This window comes from Rattus norvegicus, chromosome 3 (genome assembly GCF_021556685.1).
Source record: "Rattus norvegicus strain SHRSP/BbbUtx chromosome 3, alternate assembly SHRSP_T2T, whole genome shotgun sequence".
Lineage (NCBI taxonomy): Eukaryota > Metazoa > Chordata > Mammalia > Rodentia > Muridae > Rattus > Rattus norvegicus.
The window spans coordinates 56,888,883-56,910,197 of record NC_141536.1 but is presented as its reverse complement, the minus strand read 5'-3'; the positions used below and the strand labels follow the sequence as shown (position 1 = coordinate 56,910,197).

The window sequence follows — 21,315 nt, the reverse complement described above, 5'->3', positions numbered from 1 at the left end:
CTTAAACTCTGAGCCACCTCCCTTCCCTTCTAAATGCATAACTTTCTTTTGGAAGTGATCAGTAGGTGATACATTTAAAGATCTCTCAACTCTCATGCATGCAGATGAGTAGTTCCCAGGGCTGCTGTGCTTGAGGAAGTCTCACCTGGTAGGGACCTGGGCCTGTTCAAGAGCCGCTGCAGGGAAGTATTACAGATAGGATATGATTGAGCCCAGATTTTTGAACAGTAAACACATTTGAGTCCCAACTGGAATAGGTGAGATTTGCTGTCTGAAGCGGGGTTTCTTTGGAGAAGAACTGCTGTGGGAGGAGCAGTGGGTACTACTCATGACAGGTCAATGGTAAACACACTGACCTGCCACATGGCCTCAACTCTGCCCCAGAAAGCTTCACTGTGTGTGTGTGTCCCACACAGATCATGTTTAACTCCACTAAGTAGACGCTGTGGGTGTCCAGGATTCTAAACGCTCTGCTTGACTATGTCATGGTTTATCTGTGTGGTGGGTTCCTTTCTGCAATCACATCCCAACGAAGAATCTTTCCTTATGTTCAAGATCAATTAGAATGCAGAATCTAAGAGCACAGTTTAAAAATTCGCATCTGAGCTGTGGCATAGAGCATTTGGACTCCGGAGGGAAAGCAAAGATCTACTTTAGAAGAAAATGTGAATAATAACAGGAAAAATAAACTGAGCTTTTACCATCAATTTTTATATTCAAGAATCAAGTTCCTTGGACCTGCGAGATGGCTCATGAGATGAAGGGGAGCTACATGTATGCTGTGGCATGTGTCATGTACATACAAGTATGCTCGATAAATAAATGTGACAAAGATTTTTTTTTAAATAAAATACAGGGTACATTCAGAAAAAGTTCCTAAATAATCCATGAGCTTCCAGCATTCTCTGTCTACCACCAACTCTCCCCGCTGCCCCATACTCGGTCATTCTCTGAGTAAATATTTAATTGAATATCATGTATGGGGACAGTTGTTGACAACAAATAAAATGGGAAAATAAGGCAGGAGTTTGAGGGGCCAATGATGTGAGCTGAATGTCTTATGTGTCCTCTACAGGACTCCATGGGGATCTCAGGGTTCCCCTACATTCCCAAACATATGTAGACAATGTTACCCCAGAAGACGTGGGTTATTAAACAAAAAGCCATAGAAAGGTTGAGGCAACATGGTGCCGATGTAGATTTCTAAAACAAGAGAGCTAAGATCACAGCTACTGGATATTTGGGGAACCACGAGTTAGCCATAAATATGACTATGATGTAATTTGTTATAGAATCATCTCTGATAAAATGCTGCTTTTGCATGATTCTGCATACATATATCCTTGCGTCAACCTTTTATCTGGAGTGAATAAAGTATTTCCATCTGCGTGTACTCCCCATTCCTTATGTAAATCCCTGGACCATCACAACCCTCCTTCTTTGGCTTCAGAGCTGGGATCTGACACAATGCCCTCCTCCCCAGCCTCTATCCCTCACACTCTCCTGCCCCATATTTCACAGATGCGCGGTTGATACAGTTGTCCAATTTAGGGCTGAACATTCAGTAGTCATCAATCCTCAGTACTTAACCAGTCAAGAGTTTCTGCATTAACTGTTGCCCACTGCAGACGGGAGCATCTCTGTTCAGGGCTGAGAACGACACTAATCTAAGGGTATAAACCTGACTATCTAGGAGGCAGTCTGACAGCTGTGCACTTAGTAAGATACCAGTATCATGCACCCCATGAGGACTCGTGTGCTTTTGCTCAGGTTTACCACAGGAGGCACGAATTCCTTCCTATGACACGTAAAGTAGTTCGTCACTCCAGTAAGGGTTGTACAGTAATCACACCATGGGCGCATCCCGCCTGGAAGGTTAGTTATAGATCTCAGGGTTTGATGACAGCTAATACCGTTGGTGGCTTTTGTCCTCTAGTGCCTTCATAGCCTGTTATAGCACTATGAAAGCTAGCCAGCAGGGAGCAAGTCTTCAGGTCAGTTTCAGCTTGGTTTCTTTTTGTCCTGTAACCTAAGTATATTGCACCTTCTGCCATAAGGCCTTACCATAAAACTCTTAGCATCCGAGTGGGAAAACAAGACCAATAGTCAGTAGTCTGTGTTGTTCTGAGGACTCTTGGGCCACCCTGACTGGGATGGTTTACATATCCTCAGCCAAGGAAGTGGCACTATTAGAAGGTGTGGCCTTGTTGGAGGAAGTGTGTCACTGTGGAGGTGAGCTTGGAGACCCTTCTCCTAGCTGCCTGAGGATGCCCAGTCTGTTCCTGGCTTTCTTCAGATGAAAATGTAGAACTCTCAGCTCCTCCTGTACCATGTCTACCTGGATGCTGCCGTGCTCCCACTTTGAGGATAATGGACTGAGTCTCTGAACCTGTAAGCCAGCCCCAATTACATGTTGTTGTTTATAAGACTTGCCTTGGTTATGGTGTCTGTTCACAGCAGTAAAACCCCAACTAAGACACTGACTTATACTCGGGTATCAACTGTCTCGCACTGAGATTTTTTTGTTAATAACCCATGTCTTCTTCGAGAACATTGTGTACCCATGTGGGATACCCCTGTTCAAATTCCTTTTAGAAATAATTACAGTTTTCAATTAGCTTTAAAAGTAGTGAGTTCCTGTATATGTTTCTCACATGGCTTTAGTTTGGCTAACTCACTCTCAGCCCATCTTCCCCTCTGTCCTCTCAGTCCCATTTCTGCTACTCAACCTCTAGTCCCCAGTGTCCCCTGCCCCCTGCCCCCTTTCATATCATGTGTACTGACTGCTTGTTTCCTGATGGGCCTAATGGTGCACATCTATAATGCCGGCATTCAGAAGACTGAGGCAGGAGGATGCCTTGAGTATCATGCTAGCCAGAATTAGAGTGAGACTTTGCTTAAAACCAGACAAATACACAAATTAAAAGGCATTGCTGTGCTGTTTTATAACTGCACAGGTGGGCTGTTAGAGCGGTTTTGGGTTTAATCATAGCTCTTGGTTGACCATAATAGTTAGCAGTGGAATGAAAGCTTCTTGACTTTGCCCTGAGCTAACCCACCAGTGTGCAATCTTAGGTGTTTAGTTTCTTCAGAAGACAAACAAGCCAGGGTAGAGACCAGGTTGGCCTCTGGGCATCCCAAACTTGCTTGCCATGGGTACTCACCTGAAGCTTTCATTTAATCACTTGAGGATCTGGTTCAAAGGCAGCTTCTGGCTTAGTAGGTGTGCAGTGGGGATGGATTAGTACTGGCCCTTGCTTGTTCAAGGGCCATAACTTTCTATTCCCTTCTAAGATTCTACATTAAAAAATGAACAATTGGGCTGGAGAGATGGCTCAGAGGTTAAGAGCACTGTCTGCTCTTCCAGAGGTCCTGAGTTCAATTCCCAGCAACCACATGGTGGCTCACAACCATCTATAATCAGGTCTGGTGCCCTCTTCTGGCCTGCAGGTGCATACATGCAGGCAGAAAGCTGTATGATGTATACATAATAAATAAATGTTTAAAAAAAATGAACAATTTATACTGGACACAGTGACTCACGCCTGTAATCCCAGCACATGTGACACTGACATACAGGATCACCAGGGGTTTGGGGCTAGCCTGGGCCACATATCTAGTACCAGGCCAGCTAGAGATACATAGCAAGACATTGTCTCAAACAATAACAACAGACAAACTAATGAGACAGGCTTCACATTGGCAGTTCAGGAGACTAGGCCTAAATCTGTTCTAAGAACTGAGCAATTCCAGGCAAGCTCAGGCTTCAGAAGCTGCCCTACCACCTGGCCTGAGACAAGGACAATGGGTCAGCAGCAGTTTCCAGACTTCCTCGGCAACAGTTTCCAGACCTCCCCAGCAATGGTTCTGGAATGTCCCTAGAGATAAAGCCAACAATAGAGGTCACCTACCTCTCTCTGGAATTCCCATAATGTGCTTTAAATTGAGCCTGTAAGCTCATGTTGGGGTCTCCATCTTGGAATGGGAGACCCCAGCATGCTGGACTTCTGCAGAATAAAACACTCTTTGCTTTTACATACTGAGTCTGAGGTATCATTCTTTAGAGAATCATGGAACTTTACAAAGCAAAGCAAAGCAACAACAAAACCCTCCTGCTCAATCCAGCAGGCTCCGAGAGAGTGAGATGGAATTCTTTTCAATGGCGATCACAGCAGAGGGGCCGTGAGGGTGCTTGGGAGATGGGGGTCCAGGCCCAGGGAGATGGGAGTGAGTGAGCCATGCTTGTCAAAAGGAAAGGCTCTCAATCTGAGTTGGGTTGGAGGTGGGGCTTGGGGTGAGATAGGGGTTGGAGTGAGGCGAGAGAAGAATCCAAGAGAATTTGCAAAGAGAATGGGATCTAATTCCCTATTGTGTTTAGTCCCTAATTGGGACTCAGCAGAACAACACGGGCCCCATATCTCTTCAATACTTTTCACAGGGAGCCACTGTAAAACTTCAGCATCTCTGAATTTAATCCATTACAGGCTCCTATACTTAATGAAATTATAACAATCCAACAAATGACATAATTGCCATAAATACTGCTTTAATATAATTATGTGTAGCTCACTGGAACATGCTATTGCATTCCACAATATAATTATGACATGTGCTGTTATCAAATCCCTTATCGAAGGCATGCAACGAATGCAGTTAACATGTTAATCAGGTGTTAGGGTTTCCACCTGACAATGTCCCAATTTAACAAAATGATAGGATCGTAAACATATTTTTCAGGGGGCTAGGTGTGAGGGATTGGGACGAGAGTAGAAGAGACCACAGTCAGTATTATCGGAAGTGAGACCTCTGGATGACTCTCTGTGAATCCCTGAGGGTAGTTAAGATGCAGTTACCTTCCCATATATGCTGGTTTTCTATCGCCTTTTGGATGGTTTCATTAGGATAAACCCCCTAAACCTAGGTGGGCACTTTGTTTTTTTAGGCCTATAGTTATACAAGGTAAGAGCATTTCAAGAGAGCTATTTCAAAGGAAACCTGTTTTCTTGGGCTTGTCTGTCCCAGACTCCATTGGGAACACTGGAAACTTGGCTGTATCTGCTCCTTAGCTTGTGGGAGGACTGCACGGGCCTCCTATGGTAGGCGGTCACAGCTACAGTTGGCTTCTGAAACCCTCAAGGAGCTGAGCATTCATTGTTTTCAAGGCATAGTCTCATGCATCCCAGCCTGGCCTTGAACTCAGTAAGTCACCGACTTTGAATTTCAGGTCCTCCATTTTCCAAATGCAGGGATTATGAGCATGTGTTACCATAGCCCATCTCTGTGGTGCTGAGGATCGAACCGAGGGCCTCATGTATGTTAAATATGTATGAACTGAACTGTGTCACCAGCCCTAGAAAGCCGAGTTGTTGAAGGAACATCTGATGCTGGCAGGTGAGTACCACTTTCTTCTTTTCTGAGGCAAGAGCTGTTTGTTGACCCGTGATATCCAAACATCCCAAATTGATGACCAGCTTCACTGGACAGCCATGCTGGAGACGTCCTTCAGCATCACCGAGATCAAAGCTTTTCTCTCTCGCTTCTAGCCTGTGGCATGACCAGAAGCAACAAGTCACATGTCACAATGGCAGCTATCACCAAGGGACAACTGCTATCTTCATGGGGGTCCGCTTTTTCTGAATTCCACTTTCTCAGTGGGGATACTGAGTGTGAGTAGCTCAGGGTAAGTCAGCAGCAGCTCCACAGCCCCAGGATTCCAGCTAAGGGCCTCCAGAATGGAAGGCCTCTGATCTACGTATTCGGAACTCCACTGACATTGCTTTATCCAGAACATCAAGATTGGCATGAAGCAATTCCTAAGTAAGATTCAATTGCTGACTGATTCTAAGATATGGTGGGATGAAGAAGTGACATCAGGGTTTTGTTCACACCACCCATGCTGGCAGACGGCAAGAAGCTGTGGTATTTATGTCGGGAATCTGTTGTTTAGCTTTAGAGAAATCTGTAAACCTGAAAGAGGTGAAAAACTAGGGACCTTTCAAAGTATGATTGCTTACTTCCCAATTTCAATCTTCCAAGTAGTCTAATACTTCCTGGGACAAAGACAGTTTACTATAGAAATATTTTCTTTGAAGATGCAATTTGAAGACGAATTTCTCGTGCCCTCATTTATGAATGCATTGTCAACAAATCACACACGTTTATTCAACTTGTCCAAATAAAAGCCCAATAAGGCTCAGAAATAGATTTCTCAGCAATTTGACTTTCTGATGCAGGGGAAGGCAGCAAAGAGCTGGCTGCTTCATTCATTCTCCTTGGATTAAAATTCGGTCAAAGAAAGAGGCATGAGGAAATTTAGGGGGCAGTAGACTTGTCTGTATCTTTGATTGTGTTGACAGAGCCTTGGATATATACATTCGTAAAAACGTGAATTGCATGTTTAAACAAGTGCTGCCTATTGCAGGTCAATACAATACAAATAAATTGTATTAAAGCAATACAGTTAATAGACAAAAACCAAAGTGGAACCAGACTGGCTCTTTAGGAAAGTCATTAAATCATTTGAGACAGGATCTCCCTATGAAGTCCACACTGGCCTCAAACTCCTGCCTCTGTCTCCTTCAGGTTGTGGGAATATAGGTGTGTACCACCATGCTCACAAACTTTGTGTGTGTGTGTGTGTGTGTGTGTGTGTGTGTGTGTGTGTCTGTGTGTGGAGGGGTGACTTTGGAGGCTAGAAGTGGACATTGTGTATCTATCCTATTGCTCTCCACCCTATTTTTTTTTGAAACAGACTCTCCCACTGGCCTGGAGTTTATTGATATGCTAGACTGGCTAACCAGCCAGCCCTTGGGATTCTGGGGGCTCAGATTGTCTTCAAGGGTGGATCTCTCCCTCTCCTTGTTCTCCTTATTCCTCTTCCCCTCTCCTCCTGTCCTTCTCCATTCCCTCATTAAACACACATGCCCACGCACATGCACACACACACATACACACACATATGCACACACTCTTCGCTTTAGATTTTGAAACCGTTTTGTTATTTCAAAAGGGAAAATATGATACGAAGAAGACAGAGTCTTTCCTTATTACGGTCACTTGGAGTCAGCTATGAAAGTGAAGACGCTCACTTAGAATTTGAAGTGGCTGCCTTTGCCTCCCATTCATTGAGATGGGTAAATGTTTGGAGGGAGTTAGGAGGGATCTACGCGATACAAAGAAAATGTGACAGGATGGCCTGCAAAAGTGCAAAAACTTGTTTGCATGGTGTGTGGTTAAACACACAGCCTGCTTGTCTGAAGAGCTAAAGAGTGTGGTTAGTGGGTTCATATGCATTGTTCCTGGGTCGAGAGAAGTCATTAAAATAATATGTCTTCATTATTGGTTCCTCTAGGAACTGCACTTTATGAAGCTTCAAGCATCCTGGTGACAGAAAGTTAGGGAAAACTAAGGGGACATGGGGAGGGAAAGAAAACTCTGCTCTGGAGTCTGACAGAGGTCTGAGCGGCAGAGAGACAAAACTTACAGTACAATTAGAAAATTCACCCTGAAGTTTGCCCGCATAGAGGCATTATCCCTGTTATAGAGAGACATTTCAAACTTATATGAACAGAGAAAGAACAGCTGAGGGAGTTCAGGGACTGGGACCTTGAAAACTAGCAATTCTGTTTCTTCTCTTTCACAACTAGTCCTGTCTTGGCTGGAAGCCACATATGTCCTCAGTTCTGTTGGCAACTATGTCCTGGCTGGAGGCCTGCTAGACCAAAATATTAAGAGACACTGGTTCGCCTTCTGGTTTTTTGTTTTTATCGTTCTCCTTTACATAGCAGCATTTTTTTAAAAAAAATAATGTGACACTCTATGTATTTGTTATAAATGAGCTCACACTTTCTCCTAAGGGAATACAAGGAGGAAAAGCAGTCATGTGGCCCTGGAAACATAGGAAGGTAGTCAAGTCAGGGTCACAGGTATGGCTGGTCCCTGGACAGCTCCCACCTCTCCATGGGAGGAGCAGGTGTCATTGCCCTCTTCTCAATGGCTGCTACAGCAGAACTCTCAGCTGTCTTGCCCAACACTAGGGCATTTTGTGAGGACATGATGATAGAGGGAGGCACAACTTCCCGGCGGCCATCATGAGTACAGTAGTAATTGTTGGGCAGCTTGTGACTGGGGCCCACAGGAAGCTTCGGAGGTGGCTGGGTCCACTTGGTGATCTCCAGGTAGCGCAGCTGCAACTTCTCCTGCCGGTCTTGCCCAGACGCCCAGTTCAGCAGCTTTTGGATAGTGCGAGTAGTGGACGCCATATTCGTTCTGCTCCGAAGGATGCGGGTGACGACTCTGCCCCGAGGGTTCCTGGGTACTCTACGTAGCAGCATTAGCAAGCAGCTGCTTGGAAGCTCTGGATGATCAGACCTCTGGAAGATGTGTCCGGAACTCGGGTCCTGATGATGATGCAAGGTGCATGAGAACTCACCGACTAGCTCCCCAACCCCATGCCTCAACCCAGTGACGTCTGCTTAACTCCTAGAGTGACAACTCCTTGGGAATTTCTCTTAACTGCTCACTTGGAATAAAATGCTTCCTGAAGCTTCCCTTTCTGTGGCCCATGAAATGCAGTCATGAGATAACCGAAGAAGAAGTCACTGGTTGGAGTGATTTTAGTAGCCATTGATTGACACATTGATCAGCACTCTTACTCCTGATATTGCTCACCTGAGGCGAGAAAGGCGCTGTCACAGTCAAGCAAACTCCTTTATCTGCTTCTCCATGTTATCAATAAGAACGTTAAAAAATTCCCTGTGTAAGGTCTCCATATATATGATCTATGTGTACTTGTTTCTTTTCAGATGTAATTTCTGTGATTTTTTTTTCTGGGAATCATACAAACAAAACCATACACTTCGTTTACATCAAAAGAAAATGTCTGTGCTGGCTAGTTTTATGTCAATCTGACATAGGCTGTAGTCATTTGAAAGATGGAAATCTCAATTGGGAAAATGCCTCCATAAGATCTGGCTTCAGACAAGCCTACAGGATGTTTTCTTCATCAGTGATGGATGTGGGAAGGCTCAAACCATTGTGGGTGGTGCCACCCCTGCGATGGCTTTTATAAGAAAGCAGGGTGAGTAAGCCACGTGAGCAAGCCAGTAAATAGTATGCTGACTAAAGTTATGTTTTAAGTTTAAATTACTATGATTAAGACATCTATGAAACAAAAATGCCTCTAACTAGTAAGTTCCCAAGGACAGGTAACTTCCTGGAATGCTGGGGTCTGTTGTTCATGTAAGATAATAAGCCACGTGCTTTCACTTCTGTAAACAAGCTTGGTTGCCCCAACTGCCCACACATAGGTGGGAGCTCTGTAAGCAGGAAGTACGTGAGGATGTATGCTTTACCCTGAGAGGACAAAGGCAAGAAGTGTATAGTCTTGTGGGTTTTTCCTTTACAAGCCCCAGATTAATGTAATTTGTGGCCTCACTCTGGGAATCTCTGGTATGGACTGTAGCCAGTGTCAGTATTTAATAAAATTTGCTTCAAATTTGGCTAAAAATCTGTGGTAGTGGTCATCCCTCCATGGCCTCTGCATCAGCTCCTGCCTTCAGGTTCCTGCCCGACTTGTGTTCCTGTCCTGACTTCCTTCAGTGATGAACAGTGATAACAGAAGGGTAAGCCAAAGAAACCCTTTCTCCCCAATTTGCTTTTTGGTCATTGTGTTTCATCTCTACAAGAGAAACCCTAAGTCAGTCTCCTAATATTACTAAAATTTTTAGAGAGTCTCACCAGAGTTGCCACATGTTGAAACTGTGCAAATTGTGGTTCCCTCTTTGAAATCTAAGTCATTAATGATAGAAGGCAAAAATTGTTTTAAAACTTAATGACAATTTTGTTAGAATTTGAAAGAAAAACCCCAGGGAGGGCAAACTGTAAATCTTGGCGTGCCCAGCCTTTGAGGTAGTCATGGCATGTCAAAAATGAGCTGGTGTGTGTGTGTGTCTGTCTGTCTGTCTGTCTGTCTGTCTGTCTTTCATTCTTGACTCCAAAGAGCTCCTGAACAGGTGGCTGGGAGTGCAACCAGCCAGGAGCATAGAGCAGTGTAGTCAAAACTAGATCACTTGAAAGTCTTACCAGGAGTGGAAGAAGGTCACTGTTTTCAACCTGATTGCACTGTACAAAGCCCACCTGGTCAGTTTATCTGGAAAACTCCCCGAGAAGTAAGCTTCTGAGAGTAGCATATGTCAGCTTTCACCACATTTTATGTAGTGTTTGCAAAATCACTGTATTGTAAAAAAATATATTTTAATATTATATTATAATAAATAATTATTTCACAATGCTTTCTCTTTGTTTCACAATCACTTCGATGTTATGCAAAGGAATCTGAGACTATAACCTCGACTTCTGTCTTTATGAACAGTGAAAGATTCGAGTGAAAGTACGAGTTTTATTTCTCTTTTCCTATTTTGGGGAAGACTTCTTTTTTTTTTTTTTTAATTTTTTTTTTTGGTTCTTTTTTTTTTTTTTTTTCGGAGCTGGGGACTGAACCCAGGGCCTTGCATTTCCTAGGCAAGCGCTCTACCACTGAGCTAAATCCCCAACTCCTGGGGAAGACTTCTTTGGCTGGTTTATTTTTTCCTTTTATTTTATGCGTATGGGTGTTTTGCCTCTGTTTATATCCGTGTACCAACTTTATGTCTCGTGCCTGAACAGGTCAGAAGAGGGCATTGGCTTCCTGGGGACTGGGGTTAGAGATAGATGTAAGGCAAGTGTGGGTACTAGGAATCAAACCTGCGCCCTCTGGAAGGGCAGCCAGTGCTTTTAACTACTGAGCCCTTTCTGCGCTCTCTCTCTCTCTCTCTCTCTCTCTCTCTCTCTCTCTCTTATCCCTCTCTCTCTCCCTCTCTTTCTCTAGGATATTTTTGACTGGAGAGATAGATGGCCCCATGGTTAGGAACATATACATCATAATCAAATACATTCTAGACGACCTGAGTTCAGACCCAGAAGCCATGTCGGGCTTCTCAACTGCTTGAAACTCCAGTTCCAGGACATCTGATGTCTCCATCCGCCAGAAGAAATGTGCACTCATGTATGTGCGCGCACACACACACACACACACACACACACACACACACACACACACACACACCACAATTAAAAATAGCAAAAATGAATCATTTTAAAACACTTTTATGTTTGACCAATATCATAATACATACATGCATGTATACATACATATATACATGCATATATATGTATATATATATATATATATGATGTATCTTGTTTATACCTACTCCTTCAGATGCTCCTGCAGCAAGTCCCCCTCTCCCCTAAATGTCTCCTTTCTCATATAACCCAGTGAGCTCACCTCACTCAGTGCTGCTTGTATGTCCATGGGTGTGGAACCAACCACCAGAACATGATTCTCCTTTCCCAGTAGCCATCAGTTGTCAGTAGCTCTTCAGCAAGGTCAAGAGCTCCCTACCCCTCTCCCATTCACGATGGGATGCTGGCTGGCTTGAACTCTTGAAAGTTCTGTGCAGGGGACCACAGCTGCTGTGGGCTCATGGGAGTGCAATGGCCACGTCATGTCTTAAAGACAGCAGCACAGTGCTGCTCCCTAAACCTCTGGCTCCTACAATTTTCTGCCCCTCCTTCCATGATTTTATCCCCTTAAGATAATGTTAGTTGTAGGTTTGCCATCTATCCATCCATCTATTTATCCTCTCTCTCTCTCTCTCTCTCTCTCTCTCTCTCTCTCTCTCTCTCTCTCTCCCCTATTATATTTATTTATATTTCATGTATTGTGAGCTTCATCAGGGCTTTTAACATGGAGGAATGTGTTCCAGAAGCCTTTCTGTATGTATCAAGATGGCCATATGGTTTCTGTCCTTGAATCTACTTATCAAATTTGTAATACTGATTTGTGTATATTGAACCATTGCTGTCTCTACAGAATAAACCTAAGTTGATAATGCTGAATGATAGTTTTGATGTGTTCTTGTACTCAGTTGCAGTATTTTGCTGAGAATTTTCTCATCCATATTCATTAGGGGAATTTGGCCTATAATTTTTCTTTCTCTCTTTCTTTCTTTCTTTCTTTCCTTCTTTCTTTCTTTCTTTCTTTCTTTCTTTCTTTCTTTCTTTCTTTCCTTCTTTCCTCTCTTTTCTTTCTTTCTATTTTATTTTTCTTGGAAATTTTATGTATTTGCATTTCAAATGCCATCCCCTTTCTCCCATCTCCCATCTCCCTTCCCCTTGCTTCTCTGAGGTTGCTCCCACTCCACCCACCCACTCTAACCTAAGCACACTAGCATTACCCTACACTGGGGAAACAAGCCTTCACAGGACCAAGGACTTTTCCTCCTATTGATGCAGGACAATGCCATCCTCTGCTACATATATGGCCAGAGTCATGGGTCCCTCCATGTGTACTCATTGGTTGGAGGTTTAGTCCCTGGGAGCTGTGGTGGGGTTTTGTTGTTGATATTATTGTTCTTCCTATGGTGTTGCAAGCCCCTTCAGCTCCTTCAGTCTTTTCTCTAACTTCTGCATTGGGGTCCCTTTGTTCAGTCCAATGGTTAGCTGCAAGCATCCTCATCTGTATCAGTAGGGCTCTGGCAGAGCCTTTCAGGAGATACCCATTTCTGGCTCCTGCCAGCAAGAACTTCTTGACATCAAGAAATGACAGGGTTTGGTGGCAGCATATGGGATTGATCCCCAGGTAGGGAAGTCTCTGGATGACCTTTTCTTCAGTCCCTGCTCCTCTCTTTGTCCCTGTATTTCCTCCCATATTTTGTTCTCCCTTCTAAGAAGGAATAAAGCATCTACATTTTAGTCTTCATTCTTCTTGGGCTTCATGTGATCTGTATTCCAAGCTTTTGGGCTAATATCCACTTATCAGTGAATGCATATCATGTGTGTTCTTTTGTGATTGGGTTACCTCACTCAGTATGATATTTTCTAGTTTCATCCATTTGCCTAAGAATTTCATGTAGTCATTGTTTTTAATAGCTGAGTAGCACTCCATTGTGTAGATGTACCACATTTTCAGTATCTATTCCTCTGTAGAAGGACATCTGGGTTCTTTCCAGATTCTGGCTATTATAAATAAGGTAGCTATGAACATAGTGGAGTATGTGTCCTTGTGATATATTGGGGCATCATTTGGGTGTATGTCCATGATACCTGGGTCCTCAGGTAGTACTATGTCCAATTTTCTGAGGAACTGCCAGACTGATTTCCTGAGTGGTTGTAGCAGCTTGCAATCCCACCAACAAAGGAGGAGTGTTCCTCTTTCTTCACATCCACACCAGCATCTACTTTAATCTGAGTTTTTTTTTAAAAAAGATTTATTCATTTATTATATATAAGTACACTGTAGCTGTCTTCAGACACACCACAAGAGAGCATCAGATCTCTTTACAGATGGTTGTGAACCACCATGTGGTTGCTGGGAATTGAACTCAGGACCTCTGGAAGAGCAGTCAGTGCTCTTAACCGCTGAGTCATCTCTCCAGCCCTAATCTGAGTTTTTGATCTTAGCCATTCTGACTGGTGTGAGGTGGAGTCTCAGGGTTGTTTTGATTTGCATTTCCCTGATGACTAAAGATGTTGAACATTTCTTTAGGTGCTTCTCAGCCATTCAGTATTCTTCAGTTGAGATTTCTTTGTTTAGCTCTGTACCCCATTTTTTAATAGGATTATTTGACTCTCTGGAGTCAAATTCTATTGAGTTCTTTGTATATATTGGATATTAGTCCTCTATCAGATGTAGGATTGATAACTACCTTTTCCCAATCTGTTGGTTGCCATTTTGGCCTATTAACAGTGTCCTTTGCCTTACAGAAACTTTGTAATTCTGTGAGGTCCCATTTGTCAATTCTTGATCTTAGAGCATAAGCCATTGGTGTTTTGTTCAGGAAAATTTCCCCTGTGCCTATGTTTAAGGCTCTTCCTCACTTTCTCTTCTATTAGTTCAGTGTATCTGGTTTTATGTGTAAGTCTTTGATCTACTGGACTTAAGCTTTGTATAAGGAGATAAGAATGGGTCAATTTGCATTCTTCTATATGCTGACCTTAAGTTGTACCAGCACCATTTGTTGAAAATGCTGTTTTTCCCCCCACTGGATGGTTTTAGTTCCTTTGTCAAAGATCAAGTGACCATAGGTGAGTGGGTTCATTTCAGGGTGTCCAATTCTATTCCAATGGTCTACCTCCCAATCTCAGTACCAATACCATGCAGTTTTGTTTTGTCTTGTTTTTTAAATCATGAGTGCTCTGTTGTACAGCTTGAGGTTAAGGATGGTGATTCCCCAAGAAGTTCTTTTATTTTTGAGAATAGTTTTCACTATCCTGGGTTTTTTTCTTTTCCAAATGAATTTGTAAATTGCTCTTTCTAATTCTATGAAGAATTGAGTTGGGATTTTGATGGGGATTGCATTGAACCTATAGATTGCTTTCAGCAAGATAGCCATTTTTACTATATTAATCTTGCCAATTCATAAGCATGAGAGGTCTTTCCATCTTCTGAGATCTTTAATTTCTTTTTTTCAGAGACTTGAAGTTCTTATACAAATCTTTCACTTGCTAGGTTAGAGTCACACCAAGATCTTTTATTATTTGTGACTATTGTGAAAAGTGTCATTTCCCTAATTTCTTTCTCAGCTTGTTTATTGTTTGAGTAGAGGAAGGGTACTGATTTGTTTGAGTTAATTTTATATCCAGCCACTTTGCTGAACTTGTTTATCACCTATAGGAGTTCACTGGTGGAATTTTTGGGTCACTTAGGTATACTATCATATCATCTGCAAACAGTGATATTTTAATTTCTTCCTATCCAATTTGTATCCCTTTGACCTCTTTTTGTTGTCTAATTACTCTGGCTAGGACTTCAAGTACTATATTAAATAGGTAGGGAGAGAGTGGTCAGCCTTATCTAGTTCCTCATTTTTGTCAAATTGCTTCAAGTTTCTCTCCATTTAGTTTGATGCTGGCTACTGGTTTGCTGTATATTGCTTTTACTATGTTTAGGTATGGGCCTTGAATTTCTAATCTTTCCAAGACTTTTATCATGAAAGGGTGTATTGAATCTTGTTAAATGATTCCTCAGCATCTAATGAAATGATCATGTGATTTTTTTTCCTTGAATTTGTTTATTTAGTGGATTACATTGATGGCTTTCCATATATTGAACCATCCTTGTATTCCTGGGCTGAAGTCTACTTGATCATGGTGAATGATCCATTTGATGTGCTCTTGGATTCGGTTTGCAAGAATTTTATTGAGTATTTTTGCATAGATATTCATGAGGGAAATTGGTCTGATGTTCTCTTTCTTTGTAGGGTCTTTGTGTTTTAGGTATAAGTGTAATTGTGGCTTCAAAGAACTAATTGGGTAGTGTTCCTCCTGTTTCTCTTTTGTGGAATAGTTTGAACAGTATTGGTATTAGGTCTTCTTTGCAGGTCTGATAGAATTCTGCACTAAACCCATCTGGTCCTGGGCTTGTTTTGGTTGGGAGACTTTTAATAACTGCTTCTATTTCTTTAGGCATTATGGGACTGTTTAGATGGTTTATCTGATCCTGATTAAATTTGGTACCTGGTATCTGTCAAGAAAATTGTTCATTCCTCCAGATTTTCCAGTTTTGCTGAGTATAGGATCTGATAATTTTTTAAAATTTCCTTAGTTTCTGTTCTTTTGTCTCCCTTTTCATTTCAGATTTATTTTTTTTTAAATTTGGATACTCTCTCTCTGCCCTCTGGTTAGGCTGGCTAAGGGTGTATCTATCTTGTTGATTTTTTCAAAGAACCAGCTCCTGGTTTTGTTGATTCTTTGAATAGTTCCTTTTGTTTCTACTTGGTTGATTTCAGCTCTGAATTTATTTCCTGCCTTCTACTCCTCTTTGGTGAATTTTCTTCTTTTTGTTCTAGAGCATTCAGGTGTGCTGTCAAGCCATTAGTGTATGCTCTCTCCAATTTCTTTTTGGAGGCACTCAGAGCTATGAGTTTTCCTCTTAGCACTGCTTTCATTGTATCTCATAAATTTGTTGTTGTGCCTTCATTTTCATTAAATTCTAAAACATCTTTAATTCTTTTCTTTATTTCTTCCTTGACCATGTTATCATTGAGTAGAGTGTTGTTCAGCTTCCATATGTGGGTTTTCTGATGTTTTTGTTGTTATTGAAGACCAGCCTTAGTCCATGATGATCTGATAGGATGCATGGCATTATTTCAATCTCCTCGTATCTATTGAGGCCTGTTTTGTGACCAAATATATGGTCAGTTTTTGAGAAGGTACCATGAGGTGCTGAGAAGAAGGTATGTTCTTTTGTTTTAGGATGAAATGTTCTTTAAAGGATTTTTGTGTTTTCTCTTTAAGAGCTTCTACTTGTTTATCTGTGTTCTCCTGTATTTCTTCAAGGGAGTTATTTATGTCCTTAAAGTCCTCTATCATCATCATGAGATATGATTTTTAAATCCAAATCTTGCTCTTATGGTAGGTTGGGATATCCAGTATTTGCTGTGGCGGGAGAACTGTGTTCTGATGATGCCAAGTAGTCTTGGTAGACCAGCTCTCTGATGGCAGGATTTTGGCTCCAATAACTGTGGGGCAGATGGAGACTCAAAGGGTCCTGTCCTAGGCCACCATGAGGCTCCTGAGCCCTGCGTGCTGTAGGTATGTATCTCCTTGGATAGTCAGTGGGGAGAAAATGGGGTCCTACCTGTGGGCTGAGGACTTAGGAGGGAGAGCCGTTCCTGGCAGACCAGTTTTCTGCAGGCAGGTTTTGTGTCTGAGGGCTGTGAAACAGCCCCTAGCTCTGGGTTCAGATGGAGACTGCTTCTTCTTTCTTTCCTTTCATGTATTTTTATCTGCTTTTGGTATCAAGGTAATACCAATCTCATAAGAAAGTTTGAAATGTCCCTTTCCTTGCTATTTTCATGAGTAGAATAGGGAACATTGCTGTTAATTCTTCTTTGAAAGTCTGTTAAAATTCACTAGTGAAACCTGAATCTGGATTTTCTTTAAGTTGGAAGATTTTAAATTACTGATTCAATCTCACCACTTGTTATAGATTTATTTATTTAAATCTCGTCTCAGTTTAATTTTGGTGGGCTATATGTACCTGGAAATCCATTCTTTTTTTTAAAAATATATTTCTAAATTATAGGAATATATTTTTCAAGGTAAAATGTTCTACATTTCATTGGTATCTGTTATAACAGCTCCCATTTTATCTTTATTTTATTAATTTGGATTTTTCTCTCTTTCAGTTCATTTGGCTAAGACTCTGTCAATCTTATCTTTTCAAAGAACCAACACTTCATTTTGTTGATTCTTTTATATATGTATGTGTATGTGTGTGAGCATGTGTATGTGTGTGTGAGCATGTGTGTGTTTATGTGTGTGAACATGTATATGTGTGTGTGAGTATGTGTATGTGTGTGTATGTGTATATGTGTATGTGTGTGCACGTGTGTATATATGTGTATATCACAGCTGTTTCTATTTTATTATTTTATGTTCTAATCTTAATACTTTCTTTCTAGGTACTGATTTAGAGTTTGACTTTTTCTCCTTTTGGGGGGGGCCCTAAGGCATATCATTAAGTTATTTGAGGTCTTTCTTATTTCTTAATGTAGGCATTTAGAGAGCTAAAATGTTTCTCTTAGACAGTTTTCATTATATCCTGTAGGTTTTTGGCATGTTGTGTTTTCATTTTCTGTTGATTCTATAAACTAAGACTTCCTTCTTGATTTACTCAAGGACTCATTCATCCTTCAGTTGTGTGTGCTTAATCTCCATGAGTTTGTCTGTTTTCCAAGGTGTCTCTTGTTGATCTGTACTCTTCTATGGGGATCACACCTGTTTTCCAAGGTGTCTCTTGTTGATCTGTACTCTTCTTCTATGGGGATCAGATACAGTCACATAATTGTTTCACTTTCTTCTATCTGTTGAAACTTGCTTTGTGCCTAATGTAACAACCAGTTTAGTAGTTTGGGTTGGCAAGAAGAAATCATTCCAAGCCCCCTTGGCTTGTAATGTCAGTGGAAGTGTCTGCAGTTACTCTTATGGGCCTGCTTTACATGTGACTTGGTGTCCCTCTCTTGCTGATTTTCATATACTTTCCTTGCTCTACATGACAAAGGGAGTTTGTCTTCTGGTCTTGTCTAGTTGGTGTCCTAAATGTCTCTTGTATCTTGTTTGGCACTTACCTTCCTGACTCTGGGAAAATAAGTTTCTGTTAGCATTCATTTGGATATGTTTTCTATGCTTTTAGAATGAGATTCTTCCTGTTGCTTTAGTTCTGTAACCCGTAGACTTAGTGTTTACAGACTGTCATGTGTATCGTGAAATGCCTACTGGTACCTTCTTATAATTCTCTCTTTGTTTCTGTTGGGCCGTTCTACTTCCTCCATCTTGTCTTTTAGCTCTAGTAGTCTGTCCTGTTTTTGATCTGTTTGACCAATGAGACTTTCTGTAAAGGTTTTTAACGTGGGGTACTATATTTTTTATTTCCAGCATTTCAAATGTAGAGGAATTTTAAACACGTAACATAGCTGCTTTTGAAAGGGGTCACATCCAAAGATATGATCTGGTTGGAATACAGACACCCACTGGGTTACAGAATGGTCTTGCTGGAATACAGACATACCCTTAGTATACACCTTTAGTCCCTAGCAATGAAGATAAGGTTAGTTTGTAGAAGGAAGCAGCCATATTTGAAAGTGACATCTGATTGAGGGGCAGACAAATTGATGAATCAGAGAAAGATTTGACAGAATGAGTCTGAGATAGGATACGCCCAACTCACACGAGAACAGCACAGGAAAGAGGTTACTGAAAGACAGAGATGGGGGGGGTGTACAGGAGTTTTACTGGGACAGTTTTACAGAGATAGGTTGCAGAGGGAACAAACTAGACACAGGTGAAGACAGTTAGAGCCAGAAGAGTAGAATGTATTGCCAAGGTTAGTATGAAGCCAAGCAGAACAATTCAATCAGAAGTGGAGAGAAGCCAGATTGAATCAGTCTGCTTTGAAGACTGATTGTTTGGTAGCTAGAAGCTCTGGGCTCGGCCGAAGCTGCGTGTTTGCACAGCTTGGGTACGGCTCTCTCTCATCCCATTCCATCATCAGAGGAAATAGAAGCAACATTTACATTCAATTTTTTTTCAGTATTTCTTTGTGGAATTCCTCTTTCTGGCTGGTTTTTTTTTTTTTTTTTTTTTTTTTTTGGAGGGGGAGCAGCTGTTACTATTTCTTTCAGGAACTTATTTTCTCCCTCAGTTCTTCAAGCATGTTTATAATTGCTCTTTTGAGTTCTCTGCCTTGTGTTTCATCTAATACACTCACAGTAAATGCCATTCATTTGGGTTAGTCATTCCTACAGGAGTTACAGTACTTTGGTTTTTCGTGTTTCTTATGGTATTGTGTTGGGAATTCATTGCTTCAGGGTTTTTTTTTTTTATTATCAACTGTACTATTTCAGTTGAAGTATTTACAGTGGTCAGCTGGGACTTAGATGTGGTGGGGTTGAGGTGAGTAGTTCAGAAAATAACTCTTGAGAACTCAGGGCGACTGACGAGGACTCTGTTTGAGCCGCTCTGTAGACTATCAAGTGTGAGAACAACCACAGCTGCTGGATATTCCCATTATGCAAATGTCGCAGTAGCCAATTAACAACAGTGGCTCCTTGACATCAATAACTATTGGAAGATAATCAAATACAGATAGTATGGAGCATATTCAGATTTTAGTAAGATCAGGGGTGGGAGGAGATAGGGGGGGTTATGGATAAGGATTAGATAAACTTCAAAAAGAAAAAGTTGAAGGGAGTAAAGTAGTGGGGCAGGGGAGGGGGGATTGTGTTAGAGTCTATGGAGTTTAGAGATTGTTAAAGCTATGGAAGGTTATAGCGAAGAGGTCGAAAGAGGAGGGGGAGAAGGATGAAAGACAGAGGCATAGAAATGAGAGAGGGAATATATGAAACACAGGTGAAGGGTTTGGAAACAATGCCTTGTGGTAGATTAGGTGAAGAAACATACATGGGGCCTAATCCATAAACCAACAGCAAACAAAACCATCATAACACACACACACACACACACACACACACACACAAGGATGGAGATTAAATAACAGTAAATTAGAAAGCAGAAGAATATTTACAGACGAATGCTGGCACAGCTGCACTGAGTTAAAAGGTGATAGTCTCAGATGCCTCTGGCACTAGCAGGGCCCCGACGCTTGTGCGGAGGAAGAACAAGTGGAAACCCCTAGTCTCTGCTGCTCCTGTGTCCTGTGTGGTCCTGGGTTGTAGGAAAAGCTGTGATTCCTTCCTGATAATCCCTAGACCCCTGACGTCCACTGTGGCCTCCTCTGGTCAAGCTGGTCAAATACATGTGAGGAACAGTGCTTCCCAGGAAGTTTCTCCTGCCACTCCTTGGACAGCCTAACTTGTCTGAATGATGTCAATTCATGAAGGTTTGCAGCTGATCTATCTGGGCAGTTTGTGTTTATACAGTGCTGAGATTTTAATGTAAGTGACCTACTTTAAATGTTTGGTTCAAGGACCGGAGAGAGACAATGGCTCAGTGGTTAGGGACACTAACTACTCTTGTAGAGGATGCAGGTTGGGTTCCCAGTACTCGCATGGTGGCTCAGAACCACTCTAGCATCAGGTAGAGCTGATGCCCTCGTCCAACCTCTATGGCACCAGACACACAGGGTATATATGTGCATTCAGACAATACATTCATCCACATTAAATAAATATATAGATTAAACATTTAAGACAGCTCTGCTAGGAGGCAAGTTCCTAGGACAGGAGACTATGAAGTCTATAATTTGCCGTCGGTCCTCCAGCTAGTCAAAGGCTGAACAGTAATATTTTCGTGAAGGGGCTGGAGAGATGGTTCAGAGATGAAGAGCAGTGGCTGCTCTTCTGAAGGACCTGGGTTCTATTCCCACGCTCATACAGTGGTTTACAACAGTCTGTAACTCCAGTTCCAGGGCACCTGATGCCCTCTTCTGGCCTCTGTGGAACCTGGCAGTGCACAAACAGACAGGTAAACCATCCATGCATATAAAATGAAATATAATAAAATATCTCAGGGTTGGGGATTTAGCTCAGTGGTAGAGCGCTTGCCTAGGAAGCGCAAGGCCCTGGGTTCAGTCCCCAGCTCCGAAAAAAAAAAGAGCCAAAAAAAAAAAATTAAAAAAAATATTTCAGCGTAGGTCTTTTTGGCTCCTAAATTTTGTGTTCTTTTTTACCCTAAGAGGCTGCCTTCTAAGAATGACATGATTGGCAGGGTGGTGGTGGTGATGGCAGTGCGGCATGCCTTTGGCCCCAGCAC

The 21,315-nt window shown here is 41.9% G+C and overlaps 1 pseudogene across 1 annotated transcript; it reads right to left on the bottom strand.

Moving 5' to 3' along the window:
- Positions 1 to 7,741: 7,741 nt before the first annotated feature.
- LOC120101567 (NADH dehydrogenase [ubiquinone] 1 alpha subcomplex subunit 7-like) lies at positions 7,742 to 8,363 on the bottom strand (annotated as a pseudogene). The gene has a single exon (XR_015683583.1). The product of XR_015683583.1 is annotated as an NADH dehydrogenase [ubiquinone] 1 alpha subcomplex subunit 7-like (transcript).
- Between the last annotated feature and the right edge of the window lie 12,952 nt (positions 8,364 to 21,315).